The 25,346-nt window shown below is 41.3% G+C and overlaps 1 protein-coding gene across 1 annotated transcript in view; it reads left to right on the top strand.

Annotated features, from left to right (window-relative positions):
* The window catches only part of TMEM178A (transmembrane protein 178A), a 279,546-nt gene that overhangs the window by 198,981 nt on the left and 55,219 nt on the right, over nucleotides 1–25,346 (top strand). The window contains exon 8 of the mRNA XM_033175938.1: nucleotides 9,290–9,418. The gene's annotated coding sequence lies outside the window, so the exon portion shown is untranslated. The remainder of the gene's footprint in view (nucleotides 1–9,289; nucleotides 9,419–25,346) is intronic.

Genomic DNA, 25,346 nt, shown 5'->3' with positions numbered 1-25,346 from the left:
TTTTTTGTAGAGACAAGGTTTCACCATGTTGTCCAGGCTGGTTTTAACCCCTGAGCTCAAGTGATCCACCTACCTTGGCCTCCTAAAGTGCCGGGATTATAGTTGTGAGCCACCGTACCTGGCCAGCCTCTGCTATTTTGTGATATTAGAGAGTTTAATGCACTGTGGTGGTTGAAAGCAGTGTAGTGGCCTTTTGGTATCGATGAAAGTGGGTTCCATGTCTGTATTAGCTGCTTGTTTGCTGTTTGATCTTGGGAAATCTCACTCAATCTTTATGTTCTCCATTTTCATCATCTGTAAAACTGGTACAACAGTAATAACTGTAGCCCAGACTTGCTATAAAGATTAAATGTATTGTGCTTAGCATGGTGCTTAGTACATTTAAACTTTCAGTAAATGAAAGCTATGATTATTATTACATATTCTTGTCCATTTCATACCATATTCTACTTAAATAATTAAAGAGCCAGGAATAAAAAAAAGCCCTCAACAGAATTTTACAAAAAAATTCAGCAAAACATGTCTTCAGCTAGCGTGATTTTCACAAGTGCCCTGCTCTGATCTAGTGCTAGCATACATAAAGAAAGGAGGCATTATTAGATCCATGGCAAGTATATGGTTCATTTCCAATTTCATTCATTTAAACAACCAATCAGCATCACTGAATGCCTTCTAGGTTCTTGACATTCAATTAGCCTCCCAGGATGAAAAAGCAAATGTCACATTTTTCTTGCTATTACGGGGCATACAGTGGAGAGGGCAGAAATAGACATAGCAATATTGTTGCATTACATTGTTTATCAGGTCTCTCTTACCTTGTGCTTTGTGGAAATCCTATCAGATGTGGAACTCAGAAGTCTGTGCCAATTTTAAAGTTTGCCTTAAAGCCAGCTTTCTCTATGATGGTATTTGGTTCCGATAGACCCTTGCTTATATTCTAGGTCCACACAATTTCAAATTCTCCTTGTTGAAGTCTGCAATTGGTAGAATTCTCCTCTGCTTAAAAAGAGTTTATTTGAAAGAAAATTGGAAACAAACTTGAGAAATGTAGATTTTTGTACAGTTACTTGAAGCAAGGAAGCAAACAAAGCAAGAAGCGGGCCAGGCTGGTTCCACTTTAAAAAATAATCAACACAGCTAACTTACACTGAGTACTCACTATGTGCCAGGCAGTGGTTCACTAATCCTCACAACAATCATGTTAAGTAGATTCTACTATTATCCCTATTTAACTGGTAAGAAACCTGAGGGACAGGTAGACTGAGTAATTTGTTGGTCAAACAACTAGTAAATTGGGATTTGATCTCTTGCAATGTGACCCAGAACCAGGCTCATAATCAGTAGTTTCTGAATGGCACAAGATACTTGTAATAGTTTTCTATTGTTTTATAAAATATTGAACTCAAGAAAATTAAATCCCAGCAGGTTGCAAATATAATTCAACTTTTATTAAATGTCAGTATATTGTATCCTTGGATGCATTTTGCTCCTGGGCAATTATCCAGGTTTGGAGCACATATTTAAGCATTTGCCGCTGTGATTATTGCATTGACTTATGGTGGCAAATCAGATTACACAGTGTGGAGAATTAAATTACTGACACACACTTTTGGGAGGAAACCTTTTGATTTTGGTGCGTGAATTCAAATGTTACCTCATAATCAGCAGGGCTTCTCCCCAGCCTGAGTATTTCCTTTGAACTACCTGCTCTATTGAAAAAGTTGTCATCCAACTTGGAACCTGTGAGTTCCAAAAGGGAAATAAAGATCTTCTTCTGTCTGTTTTACTCTACTGTACTAGAAATAGTCATTTTGTAAGTCTGTGAGTCCTCCAAGAGGCATCCACATTACTTACTTCTTGTACCTTAAAATGATCCCAACCACATGTCCTCCCCAGTTACAAAATCCATCCTGGCAGGAAGTATTATATAGTCGCCTTACCTCTGGAATTTGTTCACGCTCCCAGCCTGGGTGTCCAGTGACAAGGTGCCTGAGCACTTCCTCAGTGTCAGGCCTTCATCCCCCAGTGCTACCCAGTAACCTCCTTCCTGACACTAAAATTGAGTCTGCCATAAGAATCCCTTGTCACTGTGGTCCTCTCTTTGAGAAGAAGCTTCATGTATCTACTCTCAATTAGGCCTGACTTCACTATGTCCTTGGAGGAATATGCTGTAAGACTGAGTCTGACTCCTTCTGTTTCCAGAATCAAGGGCAAACGATAAGCTGGGAATGTTGGGCTGAATGCTTGGGCTGCCTGTGGAGCCAGTTACAGAAGTGAGTCCTGAAGATAGGCTAGAGGGGCCACGGTGCTCATGATTCCAGAAAAGCAGTAAAGGGCTGGGTGCAGTGACTCACACTTATAATCACTGCACTTTGGGAAGCCAAGACAGGGAGATCACTTGAGGCCAGGAGTTTGAGACTAGCCTGGCCCACATGGTGAAACCCCATCTCTACTAAAAATACAAAAATTAGCTGGGCATGGTGGTGTGCACCTGTAGTCCCAGCTACTTGGGAGGCTGAGGCAGGACAATCGCTTGAACCCGGGAGGCAGAGGTTGCAATAAGCCGAGTTTCTGCCACTGCACTCCAGCCTGGGCAACAGAGTGAGAGTTGGTCTTAAAAAGAAAAGAAAAGAAAAGGAAAGAAAAAGCAGTTAAGTATTACCAAACAAAGAAGGAGAAGAAACCCCATGAGCCTAGAGGTAAAATGATGGGTTTGCTGTCCAAAAGCACAGATAGACAGAGGTGCAAGGTTGAGACTGGGCTGGAATGAGTGGTTGGTGAACACAGAGTGCAAGCGGGGATGGAGCAGAGGGCGGGTGGCAGGAGGTGAATCTTGCAGGTCTTGTTACCCTTTTACAGGACAGTGAGTGGCACCTGTCAGACTGGACGCAGGACCTTAAAGTTTACAACTGGCCTGGCTTATAGTCTGGTTCACCGTGCCCATCCCTGCCTGCCCTTTGCTGCCAAGGCCCTAGCAGACTGCCTGCCTGCCAGAGTCTGGGCTGTGTCCCATTTTCAATTTAATAGAATTGATGTTACTCACTGCTCCCAGGACACATGGCATTGCTCTGTTTGGCTCTGGCCCTGCTCTCAACAGAAGAGGGAAAGAAAAGAGGACTGCCAACGAGGCTATTTCCTTCCACTGCAGCCCCACTGTGCCTCCTGCTTCTTCTGAGTGACAAGCCTGAAACATTCTGAGAATTTTTAAATTAAAATATTGTATGTTTTCGATCATAGATCATAAATAATGGGGGGAAGAAATCATCTCTAATTAAAGTCAGCAAGTGTTTATCAAATGTCTAGTACTTATCAACATTACTTACATCCCTAACCTTGTTATAAAGGTCACAGAGGCAAAAATACTATAAAACGTGGTTCCAGACTTTAAGGGCATATCCCGAAGTCACTATGACTAAAAATCATCTAATGCATATAGAAATGTAACTAATATTACAAAATGATTCATGAGTTCAGATATTTCATGACTCAAATCATGCTGACGGAAACGTAAACCACACAGAGAGCATTTGTTTTAGTCTCACTTTCCAGCACCAGTCTTTAAAAGAATTCTTTTTTTCAGCTTTATTGAGCTGTAATTGACAAGTCTGAGTTGTACATATTCAAGGCATGCAACTTGATGTTTTGTTTCTTTCTTTCTTTCTTTTTTTTTTTTTTTGAGACGGAGTCTCGCTTTGTCGCCCAGGCTGGAGTGCAGTGGCGCGATCTCGGCTCACTGCAAGCTCCGCCTCCCGGGTTCACGCCATTCTCCTGCCTCAGCCTCCAAGTAGCTGGGACTACAGGAGCGCACCACCACGCCCGGCTAATTTTTTGTATTTTTAGTAGAGACGGGGTTTCACCGTGTTAGCCAAGATGGTCTCGATCTCCTGACCTCGTGATCCGCCCGCCTTGGCCTCCCAAAGTGCTGGGATTACAGGCGTGAGCCACCGCGCCCGGCGCAACTTGATGTTTTGATATACGCATACGTTGTGAAATGATTACCACAATGAAACTGCTAGCATATCTATCGCCTCACATAGCTGCCATTCTCTTTTTCCTTTTATTTGTGGTAAGAACACTTAAGATATACCATTGTAGCAAATTTCTAGTGTACACTACAGTATTAAACACAGTCATCATGATGTACATTAGATCTCCAGGACCCATTCATCTTACCTAGCTGAAACTATTTTATACCCTTTGACAAGCATCTCCCTATTTCCTCCTTCTACCCTCACCCCTGTGCCCTTGGCAACCACCATTTTACTGTCTGCTTCTGTGAGTTTTATTTTAGATTCCACATACAGGTGAGAGCATGCAGTATTTGTCCTTCTACATCTGGCTTATTTCACTTAGCATAATGTTTCCCAGGTTCATTCATGTTGTTGAAAATTTCCTTCTTTTTATGGTTGAATAATATTCCATTATGTATGTATACACACACAATGGAATATATATATATATATACACACCACATTTTAAAAGAATTCTAACTTTAAACTCTTTCTATGAATCCTTGGAGTTATAACAAGTGATAAAATCTTACACACACACACAAACACACACACACACACGCACATATTTCTACCTTGAATCAATTTCTACCAAGTCAAATCAACCATAAAACTAACCAATGAATAGCTAATAATTGGCTGGATGATCAGCCCATATATTCTTTGGCAAATTGGATCAAACCACAGAAAAGTAGTATCAGATAAAGTGAACAATATAACATAATTTACTTTCTCATAGAGAGAGGCTCTATTTAATTTTCACACCCCTGTGTCTGGTGTCCTTTCATGAAATACAGTAGTCTGCTTCTCAAAACTTCCCCGCTGGTAAAAGACATGCTTTTTTTTAATGCTTTCTTAATTTCTGGTATATAGGAATAAACTGTGCCTCTGGGAAAGAAATGCATTGCATGGATACACTTTGTGAAGGTAAACACACAGAGGCATTCTGCTTTCTGTTAATTAATGATAGTGATGCCAAGCTTTTACAGGAAACCAATTTTGCTTTTGAACACCAGGGAGATCTTTGAGCAAAGGAAATATTTCAATTTAGGAAAACTATCGCACAGCCAAAAGTCCAAATGTAACAGGTGAATTACAGTTGGTCTAAAAAATTAGATGCATTAGGAATTAGTCCATGAATGTTCAGTAAATACAACTAGATCCCTGAAAATATTTTCTCGAAGCTAAAGACAACTCTGAAAGTTGGGATTTGTTCCAGCATTTTCCCAGGAGTTGGAATTCAGATGCATGGGCTGGGACTGTGGGAGCTGAGAGATGCTAGAGTGGTGAGCAGCCTGCTGGGCAGAACCTTGCCTGGCTGGTGAGAGATTGATGTTCTGTGTGGTTCCAAATGGAGACTGAGTCTGACATATTTGCAGAGTGGAAGTTTGAGCTTCTCTTCTTTTGTTCATTACAAAGTCATTTATGAATGCGCACTAACTGTGACATGACCTCGTTGGTATATTTAAAGCAACCCTAGGCTGGTGGGGTCAAAAGTTTCATTGTACACACAGATGCGGTTTGTCAGCAGGAATGCAGATTTGGCAGGGTTAGAGGCAATGGATGTGAGGGCTGAGTCACCCTGCAGAGCCTGCCAGATAACCCCTCCTCAACCTACACAATGGGCTCTATTCTAGTGCCATTCCTAACTCTGCACGATCTATACTGTATCTGCCTTGGACTTGTGTGCAATTGTCTGCATGGAGGCATAGTTGGTGATAAAAGAATGATGAAAATCAAAACGGTTACTTAAAGTGAAAACACCAAAGTCTGGGTTCTCTGAGCTCTCCTGAAGGTGTTTACTCTTTGACTTCTAGGAATCAGTTCCACAGAAATACTCAAGTGTCCACAAATACACACACACACAGAAGTTAATTACAGCATGATGTAGAAGAATGACACATTGGCTGGGTGCGGTGGCTCACATCTGTAATCCCAGCACTTCGGGAGGCTGAGGCAGGTGGGTCAATTGAGCCCAGTTTTAGACCAGCCTGGGCAACACAGCAAAACCCCATCTCTATAAAAAATACAGAAATTAGCCAGACATGGTGGTGCACACCTGTGGTTCCAGCTACTGGGGAGGCTGAGGTGGGAGGATCACCTGAGCCCAGGTGGTTGAGGCTGCAGTAAGCCATGATCAAGCCACTGCACTCCAGCCTGGGTGACAAAGTGAGACCCTGCCTCAAATAAATAAATAAATAAAAAGACAAATTGGAAACCAGAGAAATTGGAAGGGGTCATAAATTATGACAGGGGTCCCCAACCCCCAGGCCAGTACTGGTCCGTGGCCTGTTAGGAACTGGCCATAGAGTAGGAGGTGAGCTACCGGCAGGCCAGCATTACTGCCTGAGCACTGCCTCCTGTCAGATCAGCGGCAGACATTAGATTCTAATAGGAGCACGAACCCTGTTGTGAACTGCACACGCAAGGGATCTCGGTTGCACGCTCCTTATGAGAATCTAATAATGCTTAATGATCTGTCACTGTCTCCCATCACTTCCAGATGGGACCGTCTAATTGCAGGAAAACAAGCTCAGGGCTCCCACTGATTCTACATCGTGGTGAGTATGAAATCATAATAGAAATAAAGTGCACAATAAATGTAATGTGTTTGAATCATCCTGAACCCCTGCCCCCTGTCCTGTGTAAAAATTGTCTTCCATGAAACTGGTACCTAGTGCCAAAAAGGTTGGGAACTGCTGAATTATGATACAGTTTTGCAATGGAGTATTATGTAGCTGTGAAAAACAGCTAGGTGGCTTTATACGGATAAAAGTGTCCATCATAGATTGCTAAGGGAAAACATTAAATGGCATATATATGTATATGTGTGCATGTAGACATAGGCTGTCATTTCTGTGTTTTAAAAACCCGTGTGTGTGAACCAGGGTTACAGTGTTACCTTTGGAAAGTAGAGTTGGACCAGGTAAAAGAAGGACAAGCACTTTGGGTCTTTTTTTTTTTTTTTTTTTTAATGAGACAGAGTCTCACTCTTGGCCCAGGATGGAGTGCAGTGGCATGATCTCGGCTCACTGCAACCTCTGCCTCCCGGGTTCAAGTGATTCTTATGCCTCAGCCTCCTGAGTAGCTGGGATTGCAGGCACCCGCCACCATGCCTGGCTAATTTTTGTACTTTTAGTAGAGACAGGGATTCACCATGTTGGCCAGCCTGGTCTCGAACTCCTGACCTCAGGTGATCTGCCCGCCTCGGCCTGCCAAAGTGCTGGGATTACAGGTGTGAGCCACCGCACCCGGCCAGGACCAGCACTTTGGCTTTCTGCATTTCTGTAGTACTAGAAAGTTTGTAATTAATATATATTACTTCTGCAACTAAATATACATTTGAAAAAGGAGATTAAATAACTAAAAAGTTACAGTCAAAATTCCCAGAGTAATCCTGGGATTACATAATAGCCAAAAAGCACAAATCCATAGCTAGAGACAGAGGTTCTATGGTAGCTCTAGGCTGTTGGAGGAAACATTTCATCATCAAAGTGTAAAGTCATGTATTGCTTAAAAACTGGGATATGTTCTGAGAAATACATTGTTAGGCAATTTCACCCTTGCACAAACATCATAGAATGTACCTGTTGAATGTAGTTGGTATAGCCTATCACACACCTAGGCTATATGCTATAGCCTATTGTTGCTAGGCTATGAACCTGTAGACATGTTACTTTACTGAATGCAGTAGCTAATTGTAACCCAATGGTAACTATTTCAGTATCTAAACATAGAAAAGGTAAAAATATAATATTAAAGACAAAAAATGGTACCTGTATAGGGCACTCACCATGAATGGAGCTTGCAGGACTGGAAGTTGCTCTGGGTGAGTTGGTGAGGGAGTAGTGAGTGTGAAGACCCAAGATATTACTGTACACTACTGTAGACTTTATAGACTGTACACTTAGGTGACACTAAATGTATACAAAAATTTCTTTTTCTTTAATACTAAATTAACCTTAGCTTACTGTAACTTTTTACTTTATCAACTTTTAAAAAAACGGTTTAACTTTTGTAATAACACTTAGCTTAAAACAAACTCAAAGTACTTTTGCATAGCTGTGCAAAGTACTTTCTTTTTTACATCCTTATGCAAGAAGCTTTCTTCTATAGATTTTTATTGTTTTTTTACTTGTTAAATTCTTTGTTAAAAACTAAGACACAAACACACACATTAGCCTAGGCCTACACAGGGTCAGGATCATCAATATCACTGTCTTCCACTTCCGCATCTTGTCGCCCTGGAAGGTCTTCAGGGGCAGTAATAGGCATGGAGCTGTCACCTCCTATGGTAACAATGCCTTCTTCTGGATAACTCCTGAAGGACCTGCCTGAGGCAGTTTTATTTACAGTTAACTTGTTTTTTTGTTTGTTTTTTTTTATATATAAGTAGAAGGAATACACTCCAAAATAAGGATAAGAACTATAGTAAGTACATAAACCAGTAACAGTGATTTAGTATCGAGTATTATGCGCTGTACATAATTGTATGTGCTATACTTTAATACAAGTGACAGTGCAGTCGGTTTCTTTACACCAGCATCACCACAAACACGGGAGTAATGGTTATGATGGCTACAAGCTCACTAGGTGACAGGAGTTTTTCAGCTCCATTTTAATTTTATGGGACCATCTATATGCAGTGAATCATTGATCGAAATGTTATGTGGTACATGACTGTATTTCTAGGATATGTGTTATATCTTCTGAGAGAAGATGAGACTATTAAGTCCAAACTGTTTATTAGGCTGGCCCTTTTCTTCTATCAGTGTAATTGTACTACCAATAATGTGCTATTATTCATTTCCTATTTTACAGCTCACAAAGCACTTTTCACACCTTGAATAATACAACAAACCTGTAATGCGGTATCCTTATTTTCAGAAAAAGTAATTGAGATTTAGGGAAGTTGGTTTATGTGCTCTAAATGACACAAGTAGTTAGGGCAAAACTTCAGAAGGAGTCAAATAGGGATTCTATCCCCAAGCAGGCCATTAATTCTAGGTAAATCACTGTTTTCTAGGTCTCAGGTTTCTCAGCTGTAAAACAGGGTGGGGAAGTGTTCTCAGTACAAAAGTATACAGTTGTTTAAATGAAACTGAGTAGCCCCTACCTACCCACCACCCTTCAATTAACTTTGGAACAATTCCCTGGATGTGGTCGAAGATATTTATGTTGTGTAGACATGTCAGGCATCCTTCTATTAGCATATTTAGGTGTAGGGTAAAAGGCTGTCTACTGTGAATTGATTAAAAGGACAAATTCTGTTCTTGCAGACTGGTTGGAAAGAACCCAAGGGGACGCGGGCACACCGTACCTTCCGGGGTCTCTTCCCGACGTGGCACGGGTGGGAAATCAGGAAGCTCCCAGACGTGGAGCAACTCAGGTGATCATGGCACAGAGAGGTAAGGATTTTGCTTGAATTTAGAGGGATGGCTTTGTACAGATCTGATTGGTACATAGTAACTCTAAATACATCTTTATAAAACAATCGGATTTGTCATGTGGCTGTTTGGCAATGGGTCAGAGTAAAACAAATTGACTTTTCGTATGACTGAGCTGTCACCTGAATCTTATTATTAATAACACCTGTCTAACAACTGAATCCTAATCTTTAATCAACAAAATTTTAATGAGCCTACACCCATAGGGCCATGCTTTTTTTTCTTTTTTTTTTTGAGATGGAGTCTCGCCCTGTCACCCCGTGCAATTGTGCGACCTTGGCTCACTGCAACCTCTGCCTCCTGAGTTCAAGCGATTCTCCTGCCTCAGCCTCCTGAGTAGCTGGGATTACAGGCATGCGCCACCATGCCTGGGTAATTTTTTGTATCTTTAGTAGAGACTGGGTTTCACCATGTTGGCCAGGCTGGTCTCAAACTCCTGATCTCATGATTGGCCTGCCTCCGCCTCCCAAAGTGCTGGGACTACAGGCGTGAGCCACCGTGCTGGGCCAGGGTCATGTTTTAAGGTATGGGTATTTTTATTATTCAGGAGATGACTGCCATTGAAAAGATGTCTTTTTACTCCTGACAAGGTGGGTCAGGAGGCAGAGGGAGCAATGGAAAACCTGGGCCAGAGCCTTTATTTGTGGTTTCCATGAAGGAACGGGTGAGGCAAGGTAAGCGGGCTAGTGTGAACACTTCCCATGGGCTCTGGGATACAGGGGCTGTCTCTCTCAGGTAGTCTGACACCTGGCCCTGGGTGGTGAGGGTGTAGCGGCTCCACCTGTGGGAACACGGTAAAGGAGGTGATTGGGGCCTGGGATCTGGATTGGTTGGTTTGCATACGAAAGACAGATATCCTTCACTATCTCTAGGAATTGGCCCAGCCCTGGGAGGGGCAGTCTCTCCAGGGTCAGCAAGGCCCCAGCTATCAAAGCATCAGAATAAAAAGACATGCTTAATTCAGGCTGATATAAATTCGGTTAGCCTTAAAAGGAGGTACAAAATTGGCAAGTGGGAGTGCTAGGAAAAATCTGGAGATACAACTTATCACTCTGTGTAATGACACGTGTACCGACACATATTACACATCTGTTGTGGGTCATGGGTTTGGCATTAGTGAGTTGGGGAAAGGCTTTTATGTGTTTCACTAGGTTACATTGTTATTTGAGATAGTGTATTTCTTTAGATGGTTTTCCTGCAATTGAGCTATACAATTACCAGGTGACAGTGGGTTCATTAGCATAGTGTTTCTAGCCCCTCCTACCCTACCCCCATACATATACATATATGTTCTTGGTTGTTTAAAGGTAGCATTTCATTACCCACCTTTTTTCAAGATACAGGGAGACAAACACAATCCTAATATTAGTACCACGGATTTCAACAAAAATATGTCTTGAAAATATATTTATCATATTATTGCCCCTCCAACTCCCCAACACCAGCCCCTTCCCTGTTGAGAGAGAACAGTTCCTGAAAAATATATAAGCACACATATACACATATTTTATTTTTGTTCAAGAATGACATGCATAGAGACATTATCAGAATCAACAGATTTTTTTTTTTTTTTTTGTCACCCAGGTTGGAGTATAGTGGCGCAATCTCAGCTCATTGCAACCTCAGCCTCCCGGGTTCAAGCAATTCTCCTGTCACAGCCTCCAGAGTAGCTGGGACTGCAGGCACATGCCACCATGCCCAGCTAAGTTTTGTATTTTTAGTAGAGATGGGGTTTCACCATACTGGTCAGGCTGGTCTCGACCACCTGACCTTAGGTGATCCACTGGCCTTAGCCACCCAAAGTGCTGGGATTACAGACCTGGGTCACTGAGCCCAGCCCGAAACAATAGTTTTGTTTGCTGTAATTCATGGTACCCTTAAATGAGTCTTGAAAAATTAGCTCCCATATGTGACTTAACATTGACCTTGTTCTTACAGCTGTATCATTTATAGAATAAATGCCACAGCCTCTTCTCTTTCACACACACCACACCTGGGCAGGCACAGGGCAAGTGACAGGTGCCACCCATGCTCTGATCTCAGACCAGCTGATGTAGAGCGTGAGAGGCTTGCACTGCTTCTTTGTCCATGGGCTGAGAATTATCTTTCATGTGGGGCTGGCAAAGCAATGCTTACATATACAAACATGCTTTTTTTTTTTTTCAAATACCTACACTCATTTGCCGGTTCACCCAGAGAAGCAACAGGTCTCAGGGCCAGAAGTTCTTTCTGCTGGAAGGGTCCAAATTAATCCTTTAGACATAGCTAATTCATTTCCTTCACGACCTCATTCACTGCTGCGTAACCACCCTTCCTCCAAACCTCTACCCTGATCTCCTCCCCAAGTGGTGCTGAGTAGTTACATGGAGCCCAATTTCTAATAACAAATGAAGTATTTTTTCCTTGTCAACACTTTAACGACAAGGGAAAGAAGCCCCCAAAGCCAGAGCAACAGAGACTGGGTGAGGCATAATTTAGCTTCTCTTGAACCCTTTGCTCTACATACCTAACCTCCAACTGTGTTCTTAACACCTTTCACTTTTATGGCACCAAGAATAAAAATATAAATATTCTGCAGTTTCTCCTTCCTTTCTTTTTCTTTTTTTTTCTTTGGCTGTTTTTCTATAAAGCCTTCATTACCAGTCCACATTCCCCTGGATTTAATAACTGAGTCCCTTTTCTTTCTTCTAGTTAGCCTCGATGTCTTTTCTTTCTTCTGTACAATAGTCCTCTGGATCAATAATGGTTACCTGCTTTATAAGTAAAACTCTCAAAAGACTTAGATTCTTTGTCAGAGTCCAAAGGAAACCTCTGGGGTCTTGGTAGCTTGGGTTCAGGTAATTAGAGCAACAGCAACATATGCTTTATTCTGTTAAATGCCAGGTGAAAATCCATTCTGAATGAATTTAAAGTGAAGTTGAAAGAAAAAATGTCTTCACAGAAACAACTCATGGTTTTGCACAAACCTGAATAACTCACTAGATACATCTTTTCTGTGACTGTAACAGACAGAATAATCTGCACTTGGGTTTCTCTGTTGCTTTCTAGAGTATCCACTATAGTAATTCTCACACTTGTCCAGTTTCTGGATGGTAGATAGAGCAGCACCTTGGGTAAGTGAGCGAAGGCCCAGGTGAAGTAAATACCCCAAGGGAAAGGCAGCCAAGCTCTCAGGAGGACCAGCGCAGCCCTTCAAGCTCCAGCTGTTAAGAATGTTCATTTTCATATCTTTTGTAATTCCATAGACCTTTGGAGCATTCTCAAAGAGGGAGCAGGGTCGGGGAGGAGGGGAGACAGTGGTGAGAGCTTCAGGCTACCTGTCTGAACAAGGAAGTAGCTTAACCACTGTATTAGTTTCCAATTGCTGCTATCAATTACTACCAACTTAATGATTAAAATAAAAGATCATTTATTATCTTACAGTTCTCTAGGTCAGAAGTCCAAAATTAGTCTTACTGGGCTAAAGTGTTAGCGAGGCCGTGTTCCTTCTGGAGTCTCTTACGGGAATCCATTTCCTTGCCTTTTTCACCTGCTGGAAGTTTTCACGTGCATTCGTTGATTCATGGCCCCCTTCCTCCATCTTCAAAGCCAGCAGGGCTGCACCTCTCTGACTCTTTCTCTATTGTCACATTTCTCTTTCCCAGGCTCTAGCTGAGAAAGTTTCTCTGGTTTTAAGAACTCATGTGATTAGACTGGAGCCATGTGAGTAATGCAAGGGGGGAGAGGATACTCTCCCCATTTCAAAATTCTCAATCACAGCTGCAAAGTCTTTTTTGCCACTTCAAGTGACTTATTCATAAGTAGGGGAGGGGGAAGTCAATTATTCTGTCCTACCACAACCACAAAATTGATACCCTCACTGAGATGGAAAAAGGAAGCTTCTACTTTGGACCTGATGTTGTGAGTCAGGAGGGCCACACCAGCTCAGGAGGCAGAGTTTCCAGGAGGCCCTGGTCAATGGTATGGAGAATTACAGGACCAACCAGAACTGGTAGAAGAGAAAGGGCTCCCATGATGTGACCAGTGGGGCCTGCAGCCTATTAGTGTCAATAGAGAGGTTGAAGCAAGAATCAAGCTTCCTGGGTCTGAAGGGCAAATAAAATAAATATTAAAAACATTTTAAAATAAAAATAAAACAAAAAATGTTAATTTTTGGAGAACTTCGGCAGTCAAAGGAGGGAGAGGAATCATTTTATAGCTGGAGAGCATGGGAAGATTAAAGGTTTTTTGTTTGTTTTGTTTTTTACTTTAAGTTCCAGGATACAAGTGCAGAATGTATAGGATTGTTACACAGGTATACATGTGCCATGGGGGTTTGCTGCACCTATCAACCTGTCATCTGTGTTTTAAGTCCCACATGCATTAGCTATTTGTCCTAATGCTCTTCCTCCCCTTGTGCCCCCAGCCTCTGACTGGCCCGTGTGTGTTGTTCCCTTCCATGTGTCCATGTGTTGTTTTCATTGTTCAACTCCCACTTATGAGTGAGAGTATGTGGTGTTTGAAGTTTTTTTGAAGGTAGAGAAAACTCATGTATGTTTGAAGAAGGGACATGGAGAAGAGACTAACGTCACCCATAAAACTGAAATTAAGGTTTTAATGTGAATTTAAAAATTGTCATTATTAATATTATTATTGCTTGCCTGTACTAAAATTTCACGTGTCAGACTGATGTGTTGTCAAATAAAGTAGAAGTTAAAAAAAAAATCCCGTTACAGCTGAGGGTCCTTCTCACTTCTCATTTGTTTCACCATCATTGCTAGATTAATTCTTAATCACCATTCTTCCATCATGTCATTATTCTTCTCTCCATTGCCTAAGATCTTGTGTTTCTTGTGTTGTTCAAATCTTCTACAGTCTGAATCTAATCAATATTTCCAAACTTAGCCTGAACTTTTTATCACAAACCCTCCTCTCTGGCAGGACCCGGATGCTCAATGTCTTGTGTACATACCTTGTTCATTCGCATCTCTGTGTTCATATGGTTTTCCATTCTCCAAATACTCTTCTTCCTCTCCACCAATTTACTCATTTAGATCTTTGAAAGCTTAAATTCCATTAATGCTTTGACTCTCTCCATTTATAAAAGTCCCCCTTTCTTTGAACACATTAACATTTACTAAACACATTATAGGTCAGTAGATAACTTCCATAAGGTCCAATCATCACACCCACCCATCTTCCTGCAACGTCACTACATTCTCATCTTTCCACTGTTACTGTGGATGAACTATGTGTGTGCCTACCTAAAGCAACCTCTCCACTTATCTGCCAGATCCCTTCCCCTCCTGCCCACTTACAGACTTTGCTCCAGGAAGTCTCCCTCTCTTTTTTTGTATCAATTTTTCCATCTCTCAATAATCATTCTCATCCGTGTACAAAAATACTGCTTTCCCCCCGTCCTCAGTAAAACAAACCCCCTCTTAATGCCACTTTCACCACTAGCTATTACTCCTTCTTTTTCCCTTTATGACAAAACTCCTTGAAAGAATTTTGCCTATACCCATTGTTATAACTTCTCTCTTTCCATTCTCTCTTGAACTAATTCCAAACATACATTCCCAATGCTCTTATTAAACTGCTCTTATTAAGGACACTAAAGACCCGTGTTGCTAAATCTAATGCTCAGTTACCAGTTCTCATCTTGCTTGACTAATCAGCAACTTTGAGATGCTAATGATTCTCTACTGTTTGAAATACTTTCTTCACTTGGCTCCCAGGATTCCACACTCTCTTACCTCTCTGGCCACTCCTTTTCAGTCTCTTTTGTTGGTTCCCATTGATCTCCTAGACCTCAGCACAAAGCAGTTTTCCATGTTCCTCTCCTCTATTCTATCAACACCCACCCCCTGGATGACATCATTCAGTCTCATGGTTTAGGTCCCATCTATATGTTGATTATCATGTCTCTCAAATTTACATATTTAATCTGAAACTCTCCTGTGAACTCTAGACTTGTATATCTTACTGCCCACTCAACATGTCCACTTGGATATCTAATAAGTATCTCAATATCAGGAGCTCAGTGTGCTCCAAACTGAGCTGATACTGTCCCTACCCACCCTGTACTTTCCACAGTCTTCCCCATGTCTGTTGATGACAACTCCACCCAGTCCCTTTCTTTCTCTTTCACCACACACTACACGTCAGCTAATCCTATTGGTTCTACTTTCAATATCTATCCAGAAACCAACCACTTCTCACCACTCTACTTTTATGACCTGGTCCAAAACACTGTAATCTCTCTGCTAGGTATACAAATAACAGTTAAGAGTGCTGCCCCTGAAGTCACACCATGGAGGTTTGAATTCTGGCACTGCCACTTACTAAGAGCAGGATGTTGAGCAAGTTATTTGCCCTCTCTGAGCTTCAGTTTCCTCATTCGTAAAATGGGGATAATAGTAACAACAATATTACTGCTTCCAGTACTAATAATATTAATTGTTACAAGGATTAAATGAGAAAAATGTATAAACTGCTTAACAGTGCCTTGTAAATAGTATGTAATCCACACACATTTGCTATATACTATTATGCTATAAATCTATGAAAGCTTCATGACAATAGGTGGAAAATAGTAGGCAAGAAGATCAGAGAAATTGTGGAAATGGCCATTTTCCCAAGCATAAACAATCCAAATCTTTAAATACCTAAACTCACACTGAAACAGGTTGGAAAATTTTGGTACCAACCCACTCTGACTCGTGTCTATTGCTTGGTATGTTGCTTTCTTTGTGTGGCTTTTACCTACAGATTTATAGAATAATAATCCATGGCTAACATTTCTTAATTAGGTACTATTTGCTGTCATTGCTTCTCTTTCTTTTGTCTTGAGAAGAATTTCTATAGCTCCTCTTTTCCAAGTTTTCATTCAGATCCTCAGACAGGCTTAGACCTGATCCTGCCTGTATGTGGGTTGGCCTCCCATTTCAGGATTTCACATCTCATTTGCTGTCACTCCTACCTATTAAAACATTCAAAAAGGGGGCCCTATAAGAACTACAAACCACTGCTCAAGAAAATAAAAGGACACAGGCCGGGCGCGGTGGCTCAAGCCTGTAATCCCAGCACTTTGGGAGGCCGAGACGGGCGGATCACGAGGTCAGGAGATCGAGACCATCCTGGCTAACACGGTGAAACCCCGTCTCTACTAAAAAAATACAAAAAACTAGCCGGGCGAGATGGCGGGCGCCTGTAGTCCCAGCTACTCGGGAGGCTGAGGCGAGAGAATGGCGTAAACCCGGGAGGCGGAGCTTGCAGTGAGCTGAGATCCGGCCACTGCACTCCAGCCTGGGCGACAGAGCGAGACTCCGTCTCAAAAAAAAAAAAAAAAAAAAAAAAAAAGAAAATAAAAGGACACAAACAAATGGAAAAACCTTCCACCTCATGGATGGAAAGACTCAATATTGTGAAAATGCCCATACTGCCCAAAGTAATTTATGGATGCGATGTTATTCCCATCAAACTACCACTGACATTCTTCACAGAATTAGAAAAAAAACTACTTTAAAATTCCTAAGGAACCAAAAGAGAGCCTGCATAGCCAAGACAATTCTAAGCAAAAAGAATAAAGCTGGAGGCATCATGCTACCTGACTTCAAACTATACTACAAGGCTACAGTAACCAAAACAGCATGATACTGGTACCAAAGCAGACATATAGACCAATGGAACAGAATAGAGACTTCAGAAATAAGACCACACATCTAAAACCATCTGATCTTCGACAAACCTGACAAAAACAAGCAGTGGGGAAAGTATTCCCTATTTAATAAATGGTGCTGGGAAAACTGGCTAGCCATATGCAGAAAACCAAAACTGGACCCCTTCCTTACAACTTACACAAAAATTAACACAAGATGGATTCAAGGCTTAAATGTAAAACCCAAAACCATAAAACCCTAAAAGAAAACCTAGACAATACCATTCAGGACATAGGCATGGGCAAAGATTTTATGATGAAATCGCCAAAAGTAATTACAACAAAAGCTAAAATTGTCAAAAGAGATCTAATTAAACTAACCAGCTTCTGGCCAGGTGCAATGACTTACACCTGTAATCCCAGCACTTTGGGAAGTTGAGGTGGGCGAATCATGAGGTCAGGAGATTGAGACCAGCCTGGCCTACATGGTGAAACCCTGTCTCTACTAAAAATACAAAAATTAGCTGGGTATGGTGGCGTGTGCCTGTAATCCCAGCTACTTGAGAGGCTGAGGCACAAGAATCACTTGAACCCAGGAGGTGGAGGTTGCAGTGAGCTGAGATTGCGCAGCTGGTGACAGTGAGACACTGCCTAAAAAAAAAAAAAAAAAAAAAAAAAAAGAAGAAGAAGAAGAAGCAAAACAAACAAACAAAACTAATGAGCTTCTGCACAGTAAAAGAAACTATCATCAGAGCAAACAGGCAACCTACAGAATAGGAGAAAATTTTTGCAATCTACCCATCTGGCAAAGGTCTAATATCCACAATTTACAAGTAGCTTAAATAAATTTACAAGAAAACAACCCCGTCAAAAAGTGGGCAAAGGATATGAACAGACACTTCTCAAAAGAAGACATGTATGCAGCCAACAAATACATGAAAAAAAGCTCAACAGCACTCATCATTAGAGAAAAGCAAATCAAAACCACAATGAGATACCACCTCATGCCACTCAGAATGGTGATTATTAAAAAGTCAAGAAACAGATGCTGGTGAGGCTGTGGAGAAACAGGAACAGTTTTGGTGGGAATGTAAATTAGTTCAACCATTGTGGAAGACAGTGTGGCGATTCCTCAAGGATCCGGAACCAGAAATACCAGTTGACCCAGCAATTCCATTACTGGGCATATAGCCAAAGGAATATAAATCATTCTATTATAAAGATACATGCACACATATGTTTATTGCAGCACTATGAACAATAGCAAAGACATGGAACCAACGCAAATGGCCATCAATGATAGACTGGATAAAGAAAATGTGGCACATATACACCATAGAATGCTATGCAGCCATAAAATGGAATGAGATCATGTGCTTTACAGGGACATGAATGAAGCTGGAAGCCATCATCCTCAGCAAACTAACACAGGAACAGAAAACCAAACACCGCATGTTCTCACTCATAAGTGGGAGCTGAACAATGAGAACACATGGACACAGGGAGGGGAACAGCACACATCAGGGCCTGTCAGGGGGTGGCGAGGAGAGGGAGAACATTAGGACAAATCGCTAATGCATGTGGGGCTTAAAACCTAGGTGATGGATTGATAGGTGCAGCAAACCACCATGGCACACATATACCTGCGTAACAAACGTGCATGTTCTGCACATGTATCCTGGAACTCAAAGTAAAAAAGAATAATAATAAACAAAAATAAAAATAAAAAAGGGGGCCCTATAAACCCAGTTAACACTGCAATGAGAGCCATTGTAAATTCTCATTTTATTGACAAAAAGAACCTGGCTTCTTGGCAAAAGTAATTGATATGAAAAAAGGTAAACTGCTGAGTGAGAATGAAAAAAGCAAGTAATTAAAACTACACCCACGAAATTCAGGACCAAAACAGCCAGACATCTTTCAGAAAAGGAAGCTGATAAATTAAAGAATTTCCCTAGATACCCAGAAAATAACCTTTTATATTTGGAATTCAACTTCAGTGTTTGAAACTCCAGGATTTTCTTTTGGCTAAATACAAAGATTCTTAGGAGGGAATCCCTTGCTGTTGTTATTTGGTTTCATCAGGGTTCAGAAGGGCACATGGTGACTTGGCTGTAAAACACTAAGAGACACCTTCCCCACTGCCAACCCCCTCCCCAACCTGCCACTCATGTAATCCGAGGCTCTCGGTCACATGCAGGTTGCAGACACCAAATAAATTAGGCAGATGGAACTCATACGTCAAAGACGCCTACTTGAATTCCTTTTTGGCCATTGGTGCATTTCCTCTCTTTCTTTTTTAATCAGCCTCATAAATCTGACCTTGACAAGGTCCTGCCTCTCTATAGCATAGTTGGAGGTGAGGTGGTAATATGTTCCAGAGCTTTCATTTTCTTCTCCACTTGAGTGACCACCAATGCCATGTGGCACCCATTCATTATGGGGCTCAGGTGCGGCTGTGAGGATGCATGTGCCAAGTCCTCCCAAATTGGTTACTCCTTCCAAAAGAACAGGATAGTTCTCCACACACTGAATATCAGATGATTACATTTCACAGTGCCCAATGAAATCCTGGCATGCCTAGAGCTATAAGGAACACAACACATTGTTAGGTATTCTTCTGAGTATCTGGTTCGTAATAGCTTTTTACATACTGGCTAATGACTACCTGGATTCACATAATTTTTAAGGGGGTTTATCCAATTCAAGAATTGAAGACAAAATCAGAGTTGTCCAGAATAGTAACCTTGTTTTCTGTGGTGGGAGCAAATGCCAATGGACTTGTGTTGAATTCACCATTTTCAGGGATATCTGACTCAATGTTTGTCTCCTGGTCTTGACAATGGAAATCTGGAATACCGACCTAGCTCATGTGGGCGAAGTATGGATTTCTCACCACTTGTAAAAAGCTGCCTTCTGGCTTCTAGCAGTTACATCTTTGCTAGTCTCGGGTCCTTCCTGAGTTTTTGCCGTTTTCTCTCTGCCCTTCTTGGAAGGAGGCCGTCTCTTTTTCTCCTTTCAACCAGAGGCTGTCCACAGCTGGCTCAATGTCCCCTTGTGCTGTCAGGTCCCCTCCCCTCCTCCTTGGTTGGGGAGGGGAATTTTCAGGCACTCCCTTTATTCTCCAAGCATGATTTGTAGCCATAAAATGTGGTAGCTATGGGCAGTCTTTTTCTATAGCGGTCTTTCTATCTAGTCCATTTTAAAGACCTTGAGAAATGGAGATACCTTATCGTACTCTGGCAGCTTATTTCTGCTATTCACAAAACAGCATTAAACTCCTTTTATGGGATCATAATAAAATAGCCTATTGAAAGAATATAATGGCCCTCGTGCTTTTGAATGCTCATCATTTCACTATTACTAAGGATGCTTTATGTTTTTAGGGGCCTGATGATAGGTCTTCACGCTTTTCATTAGGGCATGATCCTTGGGAGCGTAATGCTCTATACCACTTCCGGGACTGTGGCCTGCAAATGTGAGCAGTCACCAAATATTATTGTTGGAGCTGATAAATGAGAACAATGACAATAGCTGTCATTCATATATTGAGCTCTTTTTATAGATCAGATTTTGCATTCTTTATGTTGATAAGTGCTTTATATCCATTATGTGTTTGGATGCTCCTAACATTCTAAAGAAAGATATTATTATTCTTATCCCCATATCATGGATGAGGAAATCGAGGCCTGAAGAGGCTAAGTACTCCCCCATTGTGAAAGTCACACTAGAATTTAAACCCAAGTCTCTCTGATGCCACATCCTAGACTCTATGTTGTACTGTCACTGTGTCATCATAGATTATTAGATTCTCCTGCTTTGCTATGAGGACACATATTTTCTTAGTTTTCCCCCCTATTTTCCTTCTCATGCTTTCTTGTGGTACCTCCTCTTCTAATGGAAATCTAAATGCTTGTGCCTCAGAGCCTGGATCTAGACCTTTTAGTTTTTCTAGCTATACTTTCCCCTAAGCAATTTCATCAAGTCCCATGAGTTTAATTATCACTATGCATATAGCACCTATGTGCTCATATAGCCAAAATCTAAATCTCTAGTCCAGATGCTTCCCTTACTCTCAGGTTCACACATCCAATTTCCTCTCCAACTGAGACTGGCAGTACCATTCAAGCACTCACACCAGAAATGTAGCATGGCTCTTGATCGCTTCTTTCCCTCATCTGCACTCACAGTAATTTTTTAAAGTTCATTTTTATTTTTAACTTTTATTTTAGGTTTGGGGGTACATGTGCAGGTTTGTCATATAGGCAAACTCATGTCACGGGGTTTATTGTACCGATTAGTTCATTACCCAGGTACTAAGCCTAGTACCCAATAGTTACTTTTTCTGCTCCTCTCCCTCCTGTCATCCTCCCCCTTCAAGTAAACCCCAGTGTCTGTTGTTCCTTTCATGAGTCCGTGAGTTCTCATCGTTTGGCTCCCACTTATAGATGAGAACATGCAGTATTTGGTTTTCTGTTATTGCATTAGTTTGCTAAGGATAATGACCTCCAGCACCATCCATGTAATTCTACGATTTTGACCTTTACCCATTTATCTCTGTTTCCACTGCTGCCTCCTTAGTCCAAGTTGCTAATATTTCTTGTCTGCATGATTGCAATAGCTTCCTGACTGGCTTCCCTGCCTTCATACTTGCTACCCCCAGCTTCAATCCATTTTTCACATAGCTGTCTGAGTGACATTGCAAAACATTAATCAATGCCTCTCCCCTGCTTAAAACTCTTCAAAGTTTTTCTTTGGACTGAAGTCCAAACTCCATAGTTTGGCCTTCAGGGTCTGCATAATCTAACATTGACTGTTTCTGCAATTTCATCTCATACTGCCCCTTCCTCATTCACTACTCTCTAGGTCTCTTTGCAGTTCCTCAGTGACACAAAACTCTTTCATGCCTCAGGACCCTTGCACTGGCTGTTCCCGCTGCCTGGAATGCTCTTTCTCTGGCCCATGGGTGCTCAATAATGTTCATGGAATAAATGAGAATAGATTGTTTCTCTTATTTGAATACTATAAATAACTAATATGAGAAAAATAATGTGTCATTAACATTTTAGCCATTTGTATTTGTAACATTTAAATTATATGGTCTTAATATGATAGATATATGGAATTTCTTTTTTTTTTTTTTTTTTTTTTTGAGATGGAGTCTTGCTCTGTCGCCCAGGCTGGAGGGCAGTGGCCGGATCTCAGCTCACTGCAAGCTCCGCCTCCTGGGTTTATGCCATTCTCCTGCCTCAGCCTCCCGAGTAGCTGGGACAACAGGTGCCCACCACCGCACCCAGCTAATTTTTTGTATTTTTTAGTAGAGATGGGGTTTCACCGTGTTAGCCAGGATGGTCTCAATCTCCTGACCTTGTGATCCGCCCGTCTCGGCCTCCCAAAGTGCTGGGATTACAGGCTTGAGCCACCGCGCCCGGCTGACCTATGGAATTTCTGAAGCATTTTTATATGTTTACATGGATGGAGTAGGGAGGACAAGCAAGTGGGAGGAAGGTATTTAGCATGTGGTAACCACGAATCATGCATCCTGTGAGATAGATTGTGATATCCCTATTTATCAGAGTTCAGGTGGTTTGGGAAGTTAGGTCACTGGCTAAGGGTGAACAGGTAGAAAGAAGTGGGCCTAGAATTTACATGTGGTTTGACCCCAGTACCCATGTGCATTCCCCAGATCCTGGTGCCTTTGAGCAGACACAGCAGAGAGAGAAGTTTGAAGGTAAAAAAGAGGAAAGACACCTGGAAATACTGGCGTTTTTGTTCATCTGGGCAGTATCACAGGTGGTTGTGAATCAGAGACACCGGATATCTTAGTTATATTCAATTCTGCCTTATTTGTCAAGCGTGGCCCAAATGAGCTGAATTAGACCCCAACTTCAAAACCCAGTATCCATACACAAAGAAAAGGTGGTAAATACAGTTAGGTGTGGCAATTAAGGAGCCACCATCTGCTAAAACATCACACTTTAAGTGGGACTTAACATGGTTATGGGTTTCTTTGAACTTTTTTTTTTTTCCTTTCCCACCATATGTGCTTAAAGGCTCCAAAAAGGAAACAGCTTAATCCAGGAATGTGAAAAAGAATGGTGACATTCTGCGGTGTGTCAGTGAAATGAGAAACTTATCAGGCGCTGTCTATTTTGGGGGTTTTGTGGTATTTTATGGTTCCAGGCTTCTAGTCAGTGACAAAATGGCACTGCCAAGATGACTTACCACATGCGTGGGGTATAGCAGAGCACCATGATAGTTGCTGCTTCTAAAATTTACTTTTGGCTTTGCCCTGGACTGAGTTGACACACATACAGAAAATACTCCTTTTCCTCCAAGGCCTAACTAAGATAGCATCTTGGCTTACCCATATTCTTCCCAATGGAGAAGCGAATCTCTCTGTAGTAAGTTTTCCTGTTGCATTGTTTTGTACCTCGGTGACAGTACTAGTTTCAGGCTGTCCTCTTTGTGGCTTCATGCATTTCTATCTTCCTCTCCAACTACCCTAAAGCTCCCTGAGGGCACAGACCATATTTTCTTCATCTTTACAAAATCCAGTGGGACTTTGCACAATAACTTACATTGGAGGTGCTCAATATATGCTGTTGAATTAAAATAAAATTGTTTTAGGAGAACAATTTACAGTGATGACTTTAACATAAGACACCTCAAAAATGTGCAAAATGCACATTTTGTATATATTGTATATATTTGTAGGTTAACAATATAATTGACTATGTCCTTATATTGAATGCTGAAAAAAAATCTGATATTACCAAGAGGAAACTTTCACACTCTTTATGAAACCTAGTGTTTTGGTTAAAATGCATAGTCTAAACTGCAGAATCTAAACGTCTGAAATGAGGAAGGATGTTGCTTTTAGTCTTAGCACTGGTGCAACAGGGTGAAAATCTTTTAGAATATGCATGGTTAGGATGGTTAGCTTACCACAGATATGTCAACAAAGCATTACCAGAGCTCTGTGTTTGAGATCTCTCTCTCTCTCTCACTCTGTGTGTATGTGTGTGTGCGTGCGCGCACACACACACACAGACTTTTTTCCTTAGGAAATATTTATTTAAAGAACTTCCTGACTATAGAGGGAAATATGATGAATGCCATAGATATTATGGTAAGTGTGTTTGGAGAAGGCAAAAATATTTTGTTTTCTAAATATTTAAACATGACCTGCACATCAGTTGTGATGTTTAAATGCCATGGGAATACCAGGAGCAACAAAGAAGGACTTTGGAATGGTAGAGTGGATAGTTCTCTATAACCCAGAAAGGAGAATTGGAAGCCAAAAGATGACATAAAGTAACACTTGAAGAATATGCATTTAGCAACAATATCCAGGATAACTGCAGGAAGGTTGATCCTGGAGTCATGGGGGCCAAGGAGGAAGCTGTAATATAATACAGATGTGAGGGGTAGAGGCATATTAAGAGCAAGTGGTAGAAATGTAGAGGAAGGAGTGGATATAAAAGAAATTTCAAAGGAAAAATCTCTATAACGTTGTCAATGCGATAGATAATTCTAAAATACTGTGTCTGAATGAATTGAGTGATGTAACACCAGCAAAAGTTGAGGAGAGCAGTTGGACCATAAGGAAATATGAGAGTTTAATTTTTAATATCTTGAGCCCAATAATACAGTAAAATACCCAGGTGGAAATTCTCTGGCTCTCCCTGTCATATGAGGGATACTGTTTTTCTCTGAGGCATGCACTGCGGATATTGGATCTGGAGATGGCAAAGAGAAATTTAAGACAAGGAAAGAACAAGCCAAGTTTGAAAACATCAAGGTCATAGCATAGCCAAAGCTAAGGTATGCCAGGTGTTCTGGCTGGATATTTGATCTCCCATCATCTTGACTCCATACTGAGCTAAATGGCCTCCTACATTGATTATATTCAGGTATGGACTTTTCCTTCCACACATCTACAGCTGTCCAGCTTGTAGTTAGCCATTAGAACATGTTAACTTTACGACTTAAAAATGTACAAAAAATACTTATTTTATAGTGGCCTAAGATATTGAAGCCTCCAAATGTATGAAGTAGACACTAGGCCAAAGAGGTAATCTCTGACTGCAATACGAATATCTCTGATATCCTCTTGGCAAAGTTTAACTCATCCTTTAAGAACTAACTCAAAAGTTACTGTCTGTAGCCCACCTGACTCCCCATGGCAGTAGTCTCTTCATTGTCCATGTTCCCGTAACACTGTGTTCTCTTTTATTTTTTTTTAAC

Source organism: Trachypithecus francoisi, unplaced genomic scaffold (assembly GCF_009764315.1).
Source record: "Trachypithecus francoisi isolate TF-2019V2 unplaced genomic scaffold, Tfra_2.0 Lachesis_group17, whole genome shotgun sequence".
Taxonomy (NCBI): Eukaryota; Metazoa; Chordata; class Mammalia; order Primates; family Cercopithecidae; genus Trachypithecus; species Trachypithecus francoisi.
Note: the sequence above shows the minus strand (reverse complement) of the source record. Positions and strands in the feature narration are given on the sequence as shown.